Source organism: Euprymna scolopes, chromosome 6 (genome assembly GCF_053919585.1).
Source record: "Euprymna scolopes isolate OS-2025 chromosome 6, ASM5391958v1, whole genome shotgun sequence".
In the NCBI taxonomy this organism is placed as follows: Eukaryota; Metazoa; Mollusca; class Cephalopoda; order Sepiida; family Sepiolidae; genus Euprymna; species Euprymna scolopes.
In genome coordinates this window covers 114,456,599-114,477,208 of record NC_136487.1, presented here as the reverse complement: position 1 = coordinate 114,477,208, position 20,610 = coordinate 114,456,599, and the positions used below count along the sequence as shown (strand labels likewise).

The 20,610-nt window shown below is 32.0% G+C and overlaps 1 protein-coding gene across 1 annotated transcript in view; it reads left to right on the top strand.

Moving 5' to 3' along the window:
- The first annotated feature begins 9,084 nt into the window (after nucleotides 1-9,084).
- LOC145277892 (interference hedgehog-like) overlaps nucleotides 9,085-20,610 on the top strand; it is a 242,664-nt gene continuing 231,138 nt past the window's right edge. The window contains exon 1 of the mRNA XM_080129887.1: nucleotides 9,085-10,206. The gene's annotated coding sequence lies outside the window, so the exon portion shown is untranslated. The remainder of the gene's footprint in view (nucleotides 10,207-20,610) is intronic.

The window sequence follows — 20,610 nt, the reverse complement described above, 5'->3', positions numbered from 1 at the left end:
CATCTTCAAAAAATCTTTTCATAAATAAAAAAATAATCCTTTTTATATGAATTCCTGATAGTGCAATTAGTTTTTTTATAATTAAAACCATTTTATAATTCTGATTTACAAATCTATCTATATATCTATAAAAGTGAAAATGTGTGTGTGTGTGTGTGTGTGTGTGTCTCTCTCTCTCTCTCTCTCTCTCTCTCTCTCTCTCTCTCTCTCTCTCTCTCTCTCTCTGTACATTTCTCTACCAAATAACTTTGTCAATTTTCAGTCTACAAATTTGACATACGGAGTATTGAGATTTGGAGAAATCTTTTTAATCGGGTTTTGGATAAAAATTTGGCTTTTAAGGGGGTCAAAGTTCAACAATTTGACCTTTGAGAACTATACCAAACTCCTCCACAAATTTTGGGTCTAAACACTTGAAATTTTAGATGTAGGTTATTTGGACATGAGTGAAACATTTTAATTTCATTTGTGCCTGAAACAATAAATGTTTAGGAGTCAAAATTGAGATCAAAGTTTAAAAAAAAATTGACCTCTGCTGTCTCTACCAACTTTTCTCTATGGTAGTTAAGGAAGCCTATTATATAGAAGGGCATTATTGTACATATTCACACTTTTTATTATATACATATGCACATAAAGTTATGAACAGTACATAGGGCCAGAACTAAGCTGGACTGAACTGCTAGTCTATATATCTATAAAAGTGAACGTGTCTGTGTATCTGTCTGTCTGTGTATCTGTGTGTCTGTTTGTGTGTGTAAATTTCCCTACGCAATAACTCTGTGAATTTTAAGTCTACAGACTCAAAATTTGATATACAGGGTACTGAGATTTGGAAAAATCGATGCGATTGATTTTTGGGCAGAAATTTGCCGATTAAGGGGTCAAAGCTCAACGATTTGACCTTTAAGAATTCTACCAAACTCCTCCGACAATTTTGAGTCTAAACACTTGAAATTTTAGATATAGTTCCCTTGGTCATGGATCAAACTTAATAACTTGATTTGAGCCCAAAACAATAAATTTCAAGCGGTCATAATAGGGGTCAAAGTTTAAAAAATTGACAGCTTTTTTTTCTTTTTTTTTTGCTCAATATACACCTCCAAATACTCGGGCAACGCCGGGCACCCATGCTAGTATATCTATAAAAGTGGAATTTTCTGTGTTTGTTTGTGTGTGTACATTTCCCTAATAAATTACTGTGTCAATTTTAAGTCTATAAACTCGAGATTTGAAATAAGGAGTACTGAGATTTGGTAAAATCTTTTTAATCAGTTTTCGGACAGAATTTTGGCTGTCAAGCGGTCAAAGTTCAACGATTTGACCTTTGCAAACTCTACCGAACTCCTCCACCAATTTTGGGTCTAAACACTTGAAATTTTAGATTATGTCATGAGTCATTGCGTACAATTCTAGTCTGAATTTAACCTTAAAACTTATTCTTGTTTTTACATGTGAAATCTTTCTACTTATTACTACATATCACTAGATATTACTACATATATAAATATATATCTAGAAAAGTGAAAGTGTCTGTCTGTCTGTGTACATTACCCTACACAATAACTCTGACACTTTTCAATCTACAGACTCCAAACACCCGGGCAACGCCAGGCACCCATGCTAGTATATCTATAAAGGTGAAAGTGTCTGTGTGTGCGTGCACGCACGTGTGTGTGTCTGTCTGTGTACATTTCCCTAAACAATAACTCTGTCACTTTTCAGTCTACAGACTTGAAATTTAATATACAGGGTAGTGAGATTTGGGAAAATCTTTTTAGTCCGTTTTCGGTCAGAAATTTGGCTGTTAAGAAGTCAAAGTTCAATGGTTTGACCTTTGAGAACGCTACTAAATTTCTCCGCCAATTTGGAGTCGAAACACTTGAAATTTTAGATATAGGTTTTTTGGACATGGATCTAACTTAATAACTTGATTTGAGTCCAAAAAAATAAATGTTAAGGGGTTAAAATTGGGGTCAAATTTAAAAAGAAATGCCCTTTCAGCCAATTTTTGGTCTAAACATTTGAAATTTTACATAAAGTGTATTCATACATAGGGCAAGCGTTTTAATTAGTTTTTGGCCAAACATTTGGCTGCCAAGGGGTCAAAATACAAAAGATTTGACCTTTGCGGTCTCTAGCAAACTATTCAGCCAATTTTGGGTCTAAATATTTGAAATTTTACATAAAGGGTATTTAGACATGCAGCAAGATTTTTAATCAGTTTTTAGGCAAAAGTTTGGCTGCTAAGAGGTTAAAGTTGAAAGAGTTGATCTCTCAAGACTCTACCAAACTTCTCTGCCAATTTTGGGTTTAAACACTTGAAATTTTAGATGCAGGTTCCCTGAACATGAGTCAAACTTTTTAATATATATATATATATATATATATATATATATATATATATATACATATGCACATAAAGTTATAAACATTACATAGGGCTGAACTGAATATAATAAAGAAAAATGCTTTATAAATTTAATAAAAAATTCCGCTCTTTGATATGACAGGAACGCATGCGAAAATAAAATCTTTCCTTTTTGTTAGAACAAATGAACTTGGCCTTTGTTTTTAAACTAATTAAAACCACAAAATTATTTTCTAACCGACAATTTAAATGCTTCAAAATTAATTGCGAATTTGAAAGAGTCATGATAGTATACACAAGTCAGCAAATTTAATCTATTATTAATAGGGTTAGGGTTATGGCGGACATGTGTTTACTTCATGACACTTTCAAAGTAATTTTTAAACTTTTAAACCATCCATCCATCCATAGCCTTGAGCCCCTGGAGGGACATAGGCCATCTACAACTTTGTAGATGCTTTTGTAGTGAGGAGTTCTTTTTACAGGGTGAGGGTGCTGGCCCCACGCCCAACCTTCCCAGAAGGTACATACAGCGCCTAGCCTTCCCAAATGGTCACCCATCTGGCACTGGCTAGGCTCAACGTTGCTTAATTTCGGTGATCTGGCGAGAACCGGTGTGGTTAATGTGATTGTGCTGTACAGAAACTTTTAAACAGTCGATTAAAAAGTTATTTCACACTTTAATTAAAGTTTAAAGGTAGCAGTCAAGTATTATAGCCGAGAGCCCATCTTTCAAATCTAACAGTCACAGGCAACACGAATTGGAACAAATACATTGGGGACAGTGCCAAGGCTGCTGCAAAGAAGGTAGGCTCCCTCTTATGTGCTAGAAATTTCGCTTATGCATGTTGCTACACCTGGGTTGGAGTATTTACCACTAGTTTCTCACTCGAAGACAGAGTCCTAAACAGTTTCAAATCTAACCCGGTCCCGCACTATTGGCGAGGCTCCAACCTCTGTCCTATTGTCGCAATGTTGTATTCCTGTGTCTATTTTAAGAACTTTAATGAAATGTGCTTTGATGAACTCATAGCATTTGTGTATTCTTGACCTACATATTCCCAACTAACCTGATAAACAAAATCCCACCCCTTCACTGTTGAGGTTCCTCGATGTCAGAAAGCCTTTTATTCTAATAGTGTATTCTTTCAGACTGGCAGCCTTTGGATTTCCCTCCCTGTTTCTTGCTTCCCTGACTATTATACTAACCTGAAAAAGTTTAAATGTAATGTGAACAGATATCTCACTGCTCAACTTCCCACAGTTCTCTTTTTTTTTAAGACAACTTTAAAAATATGAAATGGCTTTTATTTTTAATCAAACTATGAGTTCATTTATTAAAAATGAGGAAAGAAAAAGTATGATTTGCTAATGTTTGTTGTTTTTTGTTTGTTTGTTTTTTAGATTGCTTTTTAGCTATCAGTCGGGGTTTTTCTTTTTTTCTTTTAACAACAATGACTCTGGTCCTGTGCACCTAACAGGGCTGCCCAGACATCTTTCTTGCAGGCCACAGTGCTCTTCTTCGAGGACGCTGACTTTTCAAATCCGACTTTCTGATCCTTGTGTCACATCATTCCGTCGTTGGAGGGAGATAAATAACTTCACCCCTATGCACGTTTCAACTCAAGTCCAACATATTTGACAAAGGAAAATTTTTCCAAATATTATGCAACACGGAAATCCCATCTAACCATGCTGATGTAAGTAAAAACACAATGTAAGTATAAAATACTAGTAGAGAGACCCGACGTTGTCCAGGATTGAATGAGAATCTACAAATTTTCCACACTTCTAATATTTTTATTGTCATCGAAATCAATGAAATTGCCCATTTTTCAATCAAATTGATTGATTGCCTACTCTAGTCAGGAACACATCACGATGCACCAGGAGGAAGCTTCACATGCCTCTCTGCAGTGACTTACTCCACAAGACTACATTGCACTGTAGAGAATCTGCTGTTGATTTTATAAAATTATTTTATATAATGGCTTGAATTAACGTTTAAAATGAAAAAGTTGAGTATTATGGTTCAATTGTGCATTTGTTTCAAACGCACCCCTATACTATCAAAGAACCTGCTGTTGATTTAATATGCTGGGCCTTTCTACTTATGCGGTGATAAAACTTCTCTTGTGAGCTTCTAATATTAGTCTGTATAAGGGTGTTAAAATGGTCAAAATCAGATTTTTTCAAGTATCGATTTTTGATACTTATTGAAGGCATTTTGATACAAAACACTATCTGACACATAAAGTATATTTGTGTGAAACTGTAAAAAAATCAGCATAATCGTTTTGGCGTCCATAGGGAACGAAATCACACACACAGTGCCGTTTTAATATAAGTAGAGTAGAGATAGAAATAAGCAAAAAATATAGATATATTATGAGTTGCCTTCAATAAGTTTCCAGACTTTTTTCATATGGGCACTTTTATCGATAGTACACACACAGTCCCCTTTGAAGTAATCTTCTCCGGCTGCAATGCACTTGTTGTACCGGCCCCATGGAAGTCTCTTGTGTAAACATGTCAATGACCCTTGTCACAAGCTCTTTCATCTCCTCAATTGTCTCATAACGACAGCCTCTAAGATTTTCCTTGAGCTTAGGGAATAACCTAAAGTCATAGGGAGCAAGGTCTGGATTAAAGGGAGGTTGAGAAACTGTCTTGATGCTCATCTTGGTCAAATAGTCTATGACAAGGATGGAGTTTGGGACTGGTGCATTCACGCAAATCTTCCACATCTTCAGTTCCTGACAAATAACTGTTTGTACAGTTCCCACACTGACATCAAACTGTGCACTTAGTGTCTCTGTAGACACACGATGATCCTGATCCATGAAATTCTTAATTTTGCCAACCAATTCTGGTGTTATGACTTCCTTACTTCTCCCACACTTCTTATCATCTCTTACAGATTCCCTGCCTTCCTTGAATCTCTTATGCCACTCAAAAACTGATGCTTGATTCATGCGAGATGGTCCAAAAGCAGTCTGAAGTATTCCATACGTTTCTGTAGTTTTTTTTTTCCAAGTTTTAAAACAGAATTTTATTGCATGTCGTTCTTCTAAAGTATCCTCACGTCCAGATTGCATTTTTGAAATCCAACAGTTGTGACAATCAGGATTTTGTAGGGTGTATTCCAATTCCTGCTGTAGCTGTTCATTTGAACCTGAAATTATAAAACTTGCTCAGTCATCTCATCAGATGTATAGCAATAGCTCACTGAATTTTCAAGAGTTCATGATAATTTTAAATGCATGTACAAAAAAAAGTCTGGAAATTTATTTAATGCACATCGTATATTGATAAAGATGAATTAGCATAGGTTATTCCACCGTTATATATATATATATATATATATATATATATATATATATATATATATATATATATATATATATATAATTTGCTTCCGTTTATGTGTATCCGTTACACCTCCGCATTATATTGCTCTTTATAAATTGCCTTTTTATAACTTCACCAATGTCCGCATAAATATTCATATAAAATAATGCCTAAATCGGTGAAGTTAAAAAAGAAAACGTTTCAAACAGGGACGTTAAAAAAGGAAAAAGAAAGAAAAACATATCAATTGGTATAGAAAGAAGAAAGAATGAAAAAAGAAACACCCAAATGACTTATAAAACATAATAGAATTTAGTTATCTACCGACCCGTATACTGTTTTAAAGTTGTTTTTTTTTTTTATACTTTTGTGGGGGGGGGGGGGTTGTGTTTTGTTTTTCAAATTTTGATTTCGTTTAAAGCTGTCTTTACACAACACGATAAATTAACGCCCGGTGCTCGTTTAACTGTTGCAATGATTCATTCTTGAAAATTAAATCCTTCTTAAGAGAAGAATCCAGGTTGTCCTCGACGGTCGTACATTTAAACAATATGATATAAATGCGGGAGTACCTCAAGGGGTCTATCCTTGGACCTTTATTATTCCTAATATTCATAAATGACCTCCCTGATTAAATTGTCTCTGAGATGGGTATATTTGCTGATGACACCATGCTCTATAACATGCACGAAAACAAATGAACGCACATCTAAGGAAATGGCAGAAACACTGTAGTGGAATGGGGACAAAAATGGATGGACACATTCAATGCTGCCAAGATTAAGCTCGTTTCCTTCAATAACTACAAGAAACCTTCTCTACCGCCAATAGCAATGGCTAAAAAACACATTACCTAAAAGTACTTCTTTTAAACTCCTCGGCCTAACATTCACAGAAAACATGAGTTGGAACAGATACATCGAGAGCATTTCCAAGACTGCTGCCAAGAGGATGGGCTCTGTCTACCGAGCTAGAAAGTTACTTACGGCTGAATGTATTCTGTACCTCTATAAGGCCACCTACGTATGGAGTATTGTTGTCACATTTGGGCTGGTGCGTCTGCTACTAGTCTCACTCCTGGACAAGGTTCAAAAGAGAGTCGTCAACCTGATAGGTCCTGAACTGTTATCTAAGCTTCAGCCTCTGTCCCATCGACGAAATGTTGCATCCCTCTGCTGTTCTACAAGTATTTTAATGGTGAATGCTCTGACGAACTACAAGCACTTGTACCCCCTCGACGTAAATACCTCCGACAAACCCGACAAGCAGCTAAATCCCAACAGTAGAGATCCCTAGGTCTAAGAAAGCTTTCTACTCCAATAGTTTCTTCCAAGAACTGCTAGACTTTGGAACTTCCTTCCTTTCTTTCCCAACTGTACTGACATGCAGAAGTTCAAGTGTAATGTGAACAGACATCTTGCTGCTCATCTCCCTTCATAATGTCTCTGCAACTTAAGTCCCCGATAGTAACCCCCTACTTCAAAGTGGCATTGTGCCTTGTTTGGGGTGAAAATTGAAAAAAATAATGAAAGAAAGAAAAAAAAAGATAGTAAAAGAAAAAAAAAACTATAACTAACCCTAAGTTCGAGTGGCACCCTCCAACAGTTAAGCAATAAGCCGACTTTTTTTCCTGTGTCGTAAAGAAAATCTTAAAATAAATAAATAAATAAAAAATTCAATATAAAACAAATAATAAAAATTGTTTCAGGACATTAAATGTATACAGGTCGGTAAATAATTAAATTCTACTGCATTTGATATATCAATTGTTCTTCTTTGCGATTTCTCGACTACTAACTATTCTGCAGTTTCACCAAGCGTCTCATTATGGAAATAGAGTGAATGATTTTTTTTTTTTTTTTTTTTTTTTACGAATTCAGTTTAGATGGTGCCTGGAGTTATCTAACTTTATTTTGCTTTCTCCTTACCCCTAAACATTTGAGATCGTTTCATCCGGTAGTTACTTTACTTGATAATTTTTGTGAAGGGGCGAATTTATATATAAATATAATTGAATATGCATTAGGGGAATTGGAGATTAATTAAGTCGTGTAATACTTAACAAGAAATTAACAAAATAGCGCCAAAAGCGCAATATAGTTAACAGCCGAGATATCGAAATGCATAACACATGTACACACACACATACATACAACAAATAACTTTTATGAAACATTAAAATTTAATTTTTTACCGATCTGTATACTTTTAATGTTCTGAATCAGATTTCGAATATTATTTATAATTTTTTTTTAATTTCCAAATTAGATTTCGATCTAAGTACTCAACTGTTGATGGAGCTTTATTCTTGGAAACAAAATAGTGATTTAGCACTAACGATTGAGGAACTTGATATTCATTATTAGTGTTAGTAGTAGGCTAAATCTTTTAGTAGTAGTAGTAATAGTTATTTTTTTTAAGGAATTAAGCCCAACCAACAACATAGCGACCAGCAATCATTATTTTCTCGTATCTAAAATGGAGAAATCTAATTTTGAAAAAGTTCAAAAAAATTCAGAAAAACCCCCCTCAATTTTAATGCATTTGGCAAAAAAAAAAAAAACATTTGTTGTATTTATCTTCAATTTCTCGGCTGTTTATAAACTTTTTAACAAAATCATTAACTGTGGCATCTTTGAAAACTGAAACGCTTTGCACATTTATTTAATTCTGGATTGCTAACGCGATTTGTTTGGTAATACTTTTCTTTAAAAAATAATTAAACAAGATTTAAAGAAGCACGTGGAGATGTGACGTCAGAATTATTAATTCAAAAACTTTCTCGGAGCGTTACGCGCGTTACGGTTATTTTTCGCCTCTTTCATGTCAAAACGCGAAAAAGAACTTATGATATCAGGTTTCGAAATTCTCTCTCCTCCTCCGTTCTCAGCTTTCCCTTGAATTACCGAAACACAATAATTGCTGCTAACATTCTAAATGGTAGCATTTCATTTCATATACGAGGCAAATTTATCATTTGTGCAAGTTCCTTAGATTTCTTGCGCCGACGACGAAACAGCTCACATGTAATAAACGTTGTTTTGTGGTAGTTGGTTTGTTTTCTTTTTTTTTAAGTACTCTCTTAACCCCAGGCCTAGTTTTACGCCTTTTTTTTTTTTTTTTTTTTTGTAAGTTTGGGTTTCTCCACCCCTCTCGTTATCAGTTTAGTCCTGGCTGCTTCTGCGTGTGTGTGTGTGTGTGTATATATATATATATATATATATATATATATATATATATATATATATAATATTCCTCCCCTCCTCCTCCCTGTTTGTAATGTGCTCCTACCTTCGCTTAAACTAACCTCTTTACGTAGAGGCAGCATCTTGGCTCTTTCATCACTCTCTACTGCCAAGGCTGTCAGATAGAGGCTGGGAAAACCTGAAGTAGGACCAACCATCTAGCCTATGATCAACTGGTCAACCCCTACCATCCTTAGGTTTCTTCTATTACTTACGTATTCCCCTCCACCCACACATACACACTGGGCCCCTAACTCATCCCTTACTTACTCCTCCACTACGACCCTCTCTTCCTTTTCTCCCTCTCTCTCTCATTCTCATCCCCAACTCACGCCAGAGTATCAGAGAGGTATTTTTATTTTGACAAGGGAGTGAAAAAATTCAGGGGAATGATACCTGATACTGAGATTTCTGCTTTCTTCTCGGTGAAGGGGCATCAGGCGAAGCAAGGAAGTAGAAAGGTAGGGGCTGGGGGGAAAAAATTGCTTGAGGCCAAGACTGGCTGGCTCTAACTTCCCCCACAGCTAAAACTTGCCAACCTACCCCTTGCTTTCCAACTTCGTCTTCTCTTTCAGCTTGTAGTAAAAAGAAAAGAGAAAGAGGAAAAATAGTTCGGGGAGAGGGCCGGCAACACTTTAACGTGTTCCTCCTTCCAGCATTGCTAGCAGTGTTTTACTTTTTCTTATAACTATCTGGTGTGAAAAAATGGAGTTCCCAGAGAGACCCTTGCAAAGTAACACACACACACACACAACAAAAAAAACTCAACTGGCGAAATTTTATTTTTCTTTGAGATTTTTAAAAAGCGTGTACTATAACAAGTGATCCCCCCCTCTTTATTATTTTTTTTTTTTCAGTGTATTTTATTTTTGTATTTTGAAAAATATTTTTACCTGGATTAAAAACGCATCCATTTAAATTGTGATTAATTATTAAAAATTAAGCAACACCAATAAATACCTTGACTATTACCAGATACTTATCCTGGCTGGACTCGAAAACTAATTTCTAAATGAAAACCCTAAATATCTTAGTACTACCCGTAATAAACAATAAACGGAGAAGGATATTTTTACTCCTTGCCTTTACTCACTGGTGATAAATCCAACTATTGTTTACAATGGACATCGGAGTTCCTATAATTCTTGTTTGGTAATTTAGTTGTTCGGTTTCCCATACATCGGATTTTACCCGACTGGAGTCGTAATTTACACCCAAATTCACTGAGCTTAAGGATCGGTATGTATACCATTTTTAGTTAACTTTAATTCTTCATTTCTTCAATTTATAAACTTTGTGCTTTAGCTTTTCATGTGAATGAAATTTATTTTTATTTTATATATTAGTATATTTATTCATACAAATATTATTTGCTAGGAATGTTTGTCTAAATAAATATATTAATGATCACGCTCTGTTTATTCATAGAGCACTTTTTGATAAACACAGGAGTTTCCGTGAATGCACATTTGGTAAACTACAACTATACAACCCTTTACACACACACACACACATATATATATATATATATATATATATATATATATATATATATATATGTGTGTTTCTTTGGCCTATTAATGTTAATTGAACACAGGTGCTCCCTCTCTGAAGAAACTTAGAGTTTCTTATTAGGATTGGATTTCTATATAAAATAATGCTTTCCATCCGTTTTCCATCCTGCTAATTTTATGCTTTTTCGTTTTAAATTCTATTTTTGATATTAAAAAAAGGAACCTTTTTTTAATCCACTTGTTTATTTCACCAACAAGTGACAATTTCAACCTGATGACAACTTTTTAAAAAGTTTGGTACTCGTGCAGAGAGTGATCCGTGCTGAAATAATAACGTTATTTAAAAAGCCATTCTTAACATGGGGAGGAGAGGGTGTTTTGTACCTATTCTGTACTTTAACCTTACAATTGAATTAAAAAAAAAACAACATAAAACTTAAATTAAACTTGGAAATACGATTTAAAAAAATAGCGCGGATCAATCTCTGCATTAGCACCAAAAGTTTTGAAAATAACTTAAACTTTTGTTTAGTTGTTTAAACCTAAAGTTTCTGAATCTTGTTATATTTAGTATATTTACTTTCTTTTATTTTCTTTTACTTATAATAATTAAAAAAAAAAACTGTTTATATTTTGTTCTAGTTGCAGTCACACTTAAATTCCTTTGATTTAAACAAGCGAATTTTTTGTTTGTTTTTACCGCCATTTCAACATCAAATTTATTTTTTCAAGTTGTGTTTTTATTTATTTTTAAACCCCGTTGTGTATTTACATTAAAAACTAATTTTAAAAAGAGGGTATCACACTAAACAGGTACACGGAAAAAATACGTCGGTTCTTTATTCGAATTTGGTTTAAAACGCGGCACGTACGAGTTTTAAAATAAAAGTATACGTTTCGTATTCTTACTTCAGAAATGTTTTTAATTTCTCTTGTAATGTGATCAGTTTTTTTTTTTCTTCTTTTTCTTAAATCTAGTATTTTTATTTATGCGTTTATACGTTTACTGTGTACGTTTATTAAATAAACGTACACAGGAATGTTAAGTTTTACTGTTCTGTCCACATGAATGAATCGTACTTTTTTTCTTTTTCTTGCTTGTTTGTTTCGCTTACCTGTGAAATGGATATAGGCAATTCGATTCATTTTAGTTTTAAGCGTGCCATTCTTTTCATCATTCACAATTTTACCATTTTCTTAATCTTTTTTTTTCTTTTTCGCCAAGTTTATTCGAAATCTTCTTTTGTTAGTGAAACAAAAACTCTTTTTGGAATAATCTGAATTATTTGGGTGCTGACTGCTGGTCTATTTTTAGTTCTTTAAAATTGACATGAGATTATTAATAGGTTCCCAGCGAGGCATAATTAGTTAATAAATTTGTGCCCATTTTTCATCACTCTGTCACATTTATTTGTTAATCAATTATTGATACAAAATGAAAAGGTATTAAAGCAAAATAAAAAAATAAATTAAATCTAGCCGAATTCATTTCGATTTCTTCGTAAACAAACAAGCCATTTAAATAGTTGTAAGAAAAGAGTGACTTTTCACGTTTTTTAGAGGATTTTCGAAGCATTTAAACTGTCCAATAGAAATAAAATTCTTAGCAAATACACCCAACAATTTTTATAGATTAAAATTATAACATTAGCAGAAAAGTTAGTTGTAGTTTTATAGCAATTTGATTCAATTAAATATCGCATGGATCCTAATAATTTTTACGTTCAAATTTTATTTTAACAAAAAATCGTATTTTGTAAGAACTAGCTGCAAAACGTGAAATTATAAAAATGAAATGCAAAGAAAAAATCTCAGGCAACAACGGGCATGTGCAGTTAGTAAATAAACATCCATTTAAATTTCTACATTTCACTTCGACTACTTTTTGATTACTTCGCACTCACTAAAATCTGATTATTTTTATTGGGTTTGTATTACTGTACACATAGATTCGAAGAAGTTGTCAAAAAACAAATATATAACAAATACATATTATCAAAGGCAAGATAAAATACTTTTCTACCAAACTGGATATAATTTTCGTGTTTTTATTCAATTTAACATGTTTATTCAGCTCGAAAAGCATACAGTGCTGACCGATGTATTGGAAAATTTAAAATGGCGACCGACTCTCTCTTTAACACGGTAAGTTCGGAAAAAGGTGTAATAAATAATAAACTAGACAAAATACTGTTAGAAATTTGCTCAATATATGTTACCGTGACATAAGTTGACATATATTCGGTGGTTTTTTAATAGTATTTTGTCTAGTTTATTATTTATAACACCTTTTCCCGAACTTACCGTGTTAAAGAGAGTCGGCCGCCATTTTGAATTTTCCAATACATCGGTAAACACGGTATGCTTTTTGAGCTGAATAAACATGTTAAATTGAATAAAAACACGAAAATTATATCTAGTTTGGTAGAAAAGTAATTTATCTTGCCTTTGATAACATTTATTTGTTATATATTTGTTTTGTTTTTTTTGTTTTTTTACAACTTTTTGAATCTGTGTACAGTAATACAAACCCAAGTTTTTTTTTATTATTATTATTCAATTGTAAGGTTAAAGTACAGAATAGATACAAAACACCCTCCCCTCCCCATGTTAAGAATGGCTTTTTAAATAATAACATTGCATGAGTACCCAGAACGGTTCATAAATTGCACAAGTGCTAATTTTTTTTAGTATTTAGATTAATTATATTTCTAAATATTTCATTACGTTTTAAAGTGCTCGTTAAGGTGGTAGATCGTTTCTTTTTTAAATGTTTTTTAAGCAAAAACAATATTACGTACTTAACTGACAATTAAGTCGATAATACTATTATTAATAGTAATGTATCCAAAAATTACGAAAATTCATCGAGTGCTGATGCTGATGTGCTTTTAGTAAAAAGTAAATCTTTCACTTTAGGCTACAAATGTTAATGTAATCTAAATTTTGCATTCTGAGTTATGTCCCGTGTGTCTGAACTCTTCACTCTCTACTTTATAACATCTAAGAAAAATGCAATTTTACCCAATTTTCCGTGAAAAACTACTTTTACCTATAATTTTCTACTCTATTAATTTTCGTAATTTTTGGATATATTACTATTTTCGACATGACAATTAAGTACGTGATATTATTTTTGCTTAAAATGACATGCGCATATAAAAAAAAATCGGGCTGTTGATTATCTTAACAAGCACTTCTTTTTCATTTTAATTTCGCTGGATCATTTGTACAATCGTTGCGAGGTGTAAAAAAAATAAGAAGCACAAAAATTGAACCATATAACTCTAAACTTTCATCCGGTGCTTCTACAGTTCATATCGCCGAAACTGGAGACGCCATTTTATTTCGCGCACCCGTCGTTCAAATCCAAGGAAGAAATCAGTATTTTAAACTATGACCTTAGAAAGTTAGAACTAAATAACAAAAAATTAAACTAGATATTAATTACTTCCGGAAAGATCCTATGTAAATTAGGTGCTAGTACAGAGAGTGATCAGCTTGGAAAAACGGGGTGGAATTATACAATATTTTTCACAAAATTTCTGACACACCTAGTGATCCGCGCTATTTTTAAAATTGTATTTCCAAGTTTAATTAAAGTTTTATGTTTTTTGTTTTTTTTTATTCAATTGTAAGGTTGAAGTATACAATAGGCACAAAACACCCTCCCCTCCCCATGTTAAGAATGGCTTTTTAAATAATGTTATTATTTACGTCCGGGGATCACTCTGAGTGCACTCACTGCACTAGTGCACTAAATAAAGAAAGTGAGAGAGAACATATATCCGTAATTGTTTAATTGGAAATGTTTCGATTTAATTAATGAAAACGGGAACGTTTTTCATGAAACGTATATATATTTTTATTATTTAAAACAGAAAATGAAAATGACATGTTCATAATTGTCGGTGCTTATGCACTTACTGATCCGCGCTATTTTTTTAATCGTATTTCCAAGTTTAATTAAAGTTTTATATCTTTTTTTATTCAATTGTAAGGTTAAAATACAGAATAGGTACAAAACACCCTCCTCTCCCCATGTTAAGAATGGCTTTTTAAATAATAACGTTATTTCAGCACGGATCAATAAGTGCACTAGTACCTAATTGTCTAAACTGGACGACGAGCGCCATTTGGAGACCAAAACATTTACTGTACAAAAATTTATCAAAATATAATTGTAAAAACATTTATTGAAAAGTTTGTAAGAAAATATAATTTTTTTTAATGAAAGCAACATTGGATTTTTATAAAATAGTTTTTGTTTGCTTGTTTGTTTTTTCCGAACAAAATTCTTTTGAATTAAAGCAACTTTGAAGGGTCAACAACAAATAATTTGGGTTTGTATTACTGTACACATAGATTCGAAAAAGTTGTCAAAAAATAAATATATTACAAATGAATGTTATCAAAGGCAAGATAAGTTACTTTTCTACCAAACTGGATATATTTTTCGTGTTTTTATTCAATGTAACATGTTTATTCAGCTCGAAAAACACAGTGTTTACCGATGTATTGGAACATTCAAGATGGCGTCTGATTCTCTCTTTAACACGGTAAGTTTGGGAAAAGATGTTATAAATAAAAAACCAGATAAAATACTGTTAAAAACTCGCTCAATATGTTACCGTGACATAGGTTGACATATATTCGTCGGGTTTTTAATAGTATTTTGTATAGTTTTTTATTTATAACACCTTTTCCAAACTTACGGTGTTAAAGAGGGTGTGAGACGCCATCTTGAATTTTCGAATACATCGGTAAACACTGTATGGTTTTCGAGCTGAATAAATTTTACATTGAATAAAAACACAAAAAATATATCCAGTTTGGCAGAAAAGTAACTTATCTTGCCTTTGATAACATTTATTTGTGATATATTTGTTTTTTGACAACTTTTTCGAATATAAACCCAATAATTTAAATGAAACCGAAAAATCATTATCTAGTTTAATTTTGTTATTTCATGCTTACACCTAATGCTTCGGTCATAGTTTAAAATACTGATTTCTCTTGGATTTCATCGACAGGTGCGCGAAATAAAATGGCGTCTCCAGTTTCGGCGATAAACTGTAAAAGTACCTTTATTCCTAATCCCAAATCTTCTTTCGGCAAATTTAAAATGCTTTAAAAATCGATTTCGAATTAAATTAAATCTTCAACGTAAACACCGTGTCCGTCATACTTCGCCCAGGTGGAAGCACGACCTGGACAATTCAATATCTATTGACATTGTTTCTATTGCAGGATTAAGAAACCAAAATGCACTAGAAAACACGAAACCTGTTTATTCTTTATTCATAAAGATTTTCCGAAAAAATTTTAAAATTTTATAATGTACGTACCTGTCACAGAAGGAAGATACATTCCAAAAATCACGGAAATTGATCAAATAGTTTTAACTAAGAAAATCAGATTTTATTCCGAAGCTAGACGTTGTTTTGATTCGCCATGTTTAATAAACAAGAGACAGACAATTCTAACTATAGAGATCAAAATCATTATTGTAATGGCTACAATTTTCTATTAAAAATTGTTGAAATGTTTTCTATGTATATATAAAAAAAAAAAAAAATACTTGATCAATTTGTGATTTTTGGAATTTTACAAAAGATCAGTTTTATCAGTGATGTGAGGTAAATTCAGCTCCGCAAAAGTGTATGGGAATCAAAATAAAACCTTTCCTCGGTCGATAGATTTGAGGACAGGACAGCTAATACACTTTATCCTAACTTTTGGACCATGATCAAATCCTTTTTTACTTGCTTCCTCTCAAGGATAAAATTAGACACAGGGTCAGTTTTGTGGAGAATATCCTGCTCTTCAGAAAGGTAGTCTAGATTGGGACAGAATATCAGTAGGGAAGTATTTTTCTTTGACTGAGCCGTCACCACCGAGAGACAGATACTGCACTTTGAGCTGAAGTCATTTAGAAATATAAATTTACTTGGGAGTTTGGGTACTTAATACAAACCGTACTGAAATAACATTTAGAAACCCATTCTTAACACGAAGAGGGGATGTTTTGTAACTTCTACTTTCACCTAATTTAATAAACAAAAGGGCGCTTCCACGCTATTAGGGCGGAAATTTTGTACTTGATAAAAATTAAAAAAAAAAAAAATGGTTTCTACTGATTTAAAAAAAATTTTTTTGTCAATTCTAATAAATTATAATGGTAGCTTCCAAATTATGCAGTCGAAATTATCTGAGTATTACTGAAAATTAAAAAAAAAAATGTAAACTGGTGAAAAATTGCGGCCATCTTGTTTAAACCGAAACGGAAAATTACCTCCCTTTGGAACTATCTTGTGTCTTACGATAGTTTCCATCAAATTTTATTTTTTATTTTCTTTAGTAAATTTTCTATCTTATTGATTTCCGTAATTTTTTTGATATAACCATCTTTAAACTACGAGGAATACGCAGATGCAATTTTTTTCGTGTGAAATTCAGTATTACGATGTTCGAAATTTCGTTCTGATAGCGTAAGCGCCAACAAAAGATAACGTAAGAAATTGAATTAAACGTGAAAATTCCACCTAAAAAATAGCACGATTCGTATTCGGCAATTCGGCATATAATAATTTTTTTTTTTAACGTGGAGTTCTCGTATATTTTAAGTAAAGACTTGATTTTCCCATAAAGTTGAAGAACAGCAACGAGTGTTTATTGGGGGGGGGGGGGGGCTTTTTAAAACAATTATATTTGTTTTTATCAATTTACACTTGTATAAAGTTTTTGTTAAAACTCACAAGCATTCTTTGCGTTAATTCAAAACAAAACCCTTCCTATCTCTGCTTCAAAACTTAAAATAGTACGAAAAGCTGAAAAAATATTAAACTAATTTTTTTTAGATTTCTATTTCACCTGCAGCAGCGTTAGTTCTTGTATTATCCTATTTTATGGACAGCGAATAACAAATGTAGATTATATATATATATATATATATATATATATATATATATGAGCAAACAGTTAATGAAATATGTTAAAAAAACACTTTGAAATGAGTTAAAAACATATTTAATTTGAAAAGGAAACACTAGATAAATGGATAGTCCTTAATCCGCGGAGTTTCGAAGAAATACTCTCCTTCTCATCAGAGGGTAGGAATTAGCAAAATGCAGGATCGGATTTTGCATGCAGAAGTATTTGATGAAACAACAAATAAGTCAAAGATCTTACTTGAAAACAAAATAAGTTAAAATAAGTTAAGCAGAAGGAATATGGTAAAGAAAAAGGTGATTACACATTAATGGATAGTCTGATGGAAGATATATATATATATATATATATATATATATATATATATATATATATATATATATATATATATATATATATATATGGACATTAATATTAAAATTCCCTCAACGCCAGATGTTTACGTCAAGAAACCCTAAAAGTAGGTTATTCAACAGCAAAAAAACCTTAAGAAATTTTAAAATTTGTTTATTATATATATACTTGCCATCGGTTAACTTTTCAATAATAAACAGATTGTGGAACAGGTCAAGTGTGACGGAACGCATTTTTTATATTTCCATAAATGATTGCATGTTTGGATTTAAAATAAAATCTGGTTTCTCTTTTCACTCTTTTCACTCTTTGAATTCCCTTTCCTTCCCCTTTGTAAAAATAGTTGTCACTCATCGGCGTCATAATTCTGTTTAATTTTTAACTTTTGCCCCCACGATGTCAACGGAAAAGATTCTATACAGTATAACAGTAACACCATACAGGTTAGCATAACCGGAAAAATAAAATAATTTATATTGAGGAGGTTTTACTTTGCTTTGTAAAGATAACGTTACGCTCATCTACTTTCTGACCATACAGCGTAAGACAGAACGAGTAACCACTTTTCCAAAATTGCTGACTTTCTGGAAATAAAAAAAATGGACCCTCTTGCAGTTTAGATAAACAAAAATATGAGGAAACTACTGGGACATCGTCTGCAAGAAATGTAATTTGATTGCTTATTGAAATTGACGTAATTATTGTAAAATAAGTTTTTTTATTTAAATTATTGTATAAGAATTTGTTTATTATTTATTATTTAATTATTTATTATTATAAATAAACTTGGAAATACGATTTAAAAAATAGCGCGGATCAGTAAAATCGTATTTCCAAGTTTAAAGTTTTATGTTTTTTTTATTCAATTGTAATATAGAATAGGTACCACACACCCTCCCCTCCCCATGTTAAGAATGGCTTTTTTTTTTTTAAATAATAACGTTATTTCAGCACGCATCGATAAGTGCACTGCACTAGTACCAAAATAATTATCGTAAAAGAATTTTTAAAGTTAAAGTCATATTTAAGTAAAGCAATTTGATTAGCTACTGAAGGTTACATTTTACTTTATTTTAAAATTAGAAAAAAAAATCAGATCTCATTAAATCATTCATAAGCTAAAAATCGAAAATTCAATTGCTAACCTCAACAAAATAATTTAATTAAAAAATCTGTATTTAATAAAATTATTTAATAAAAATTATTTTTTCTAATATTGTTTCAATTTAATTTTATTACGTAAATTTCACTTATTTCATTTTAATTTTTAAAAATTACAATAATTACGTCAAATTAAATATGCAATCAAAGTGCATTCTTACAGATATGACCCAGTATTTTCCTCATATTTTTGTTTATATAAACTGCAAGGGGGGGCAAAAATGGTTACCCGTTCTCTTCTACACCATGTAGAAATCAGACGCTTTCTTGTCGAGAAGTGAGTGATCATTAAAGAAATGTTGGTGGACCTGAACGAGAATATCCCCCCCCCTATATATTAATGTTCAATGAATAATCTAAAAAAAAAATTGCAAAAACCGAAAGCCGTTCTTAACATGGGGAGGATAGGAGTGTTTATTCCGAAAGCCGTCCTGCCTGAGGTGGTGGTGGGTGATTTCTCGTTCGGGTCCGCCGAAACATTAAAAATATATGCATATTTAAAATTCTTTCAAATATAATTTTTTAAAATTCGTTTTAATTTCCTCAATTTATTTTATTTCAATAAATATTCGATTAACAAAATTATTTTTTGAATTCTTCAAATACTTCTATTTTATCAAAGTTACGTAATAAGAAAATGCACACGATATCTTGTCTAATAATAGATTCTCATTGACGAATGCGACATTTTTTTTTTTTTTTTTCTAGAATAAAAACTTATAGGCTATTATTGTTTCATTTTGTATTCCTATTTTTCTTCACGCACACAGAATCGGTTAATTTGGGGAAAAAACGCTGCTCCGCAAAAGGGGCACTCTGGATTGAAAAACAAATTAAAAATGGTCTCTAGAATTTCTCCTTCACTGGCCGACGACAGAAAAAATGAAGTGTAATATCAAAACAGTTACCACGTTTTACTCATAGCCAATATCTTAAGATAGGAAAAAAACTTTTTTGAACGAGTTTGGTAGAAAATCAAAATATTTATTAAGTTTTTTTTTTTAAAAAGACGTATGAAAAAATAAATACGCAACAAATGTTATTACAGGCAAGCTGAGTTACTCTTACCTACCTGGATAAGTTTGCGCGTATGTGCTTTAACTGAATTTTAAAGCGTTTATTTATGTATTTTATTTTTTTTTTTAAATAGTAAAGTCGAATAAAGTCTGTCGAATTGGAACAAAAACAAAACGCTCTCATTCGAGCCATAGTTGAGCCTCGAGAATCGCTCAAAAATCGAAAATTAAACAAAATACTGATAACAACGAATTCAATAAATTCCACCAATCGTGTGAAAAGGTAATGTTCTACCAATATTTTGCTTAATTTTCGATGTTTAGGCGATTATCAAAGTCGCACAATGGCTCGAATAAGACCCATTTAAAAAACATTTTTTTTTTCAATTTTAACTCTAGATTTTACAGTACTTTTTTAAACACTCTAAAATAAGTCAAACAAAATACGAAAAAAAAAACTTATCCAGGTAGGTAGAAGAGTAACTTAGTTTGCCTTTAACATTCATGTATTTTTCACCCCCTCTTTTTTGTTTTGTTAGCTAATCTGAAAAACTGCAAATGTTTCAAAGTATTCTAATTTGACTATTGCATTTCAAATGTAAATATTTTCTTTAAGAAAATATTTAAAAATACTTAAAATACGGTTA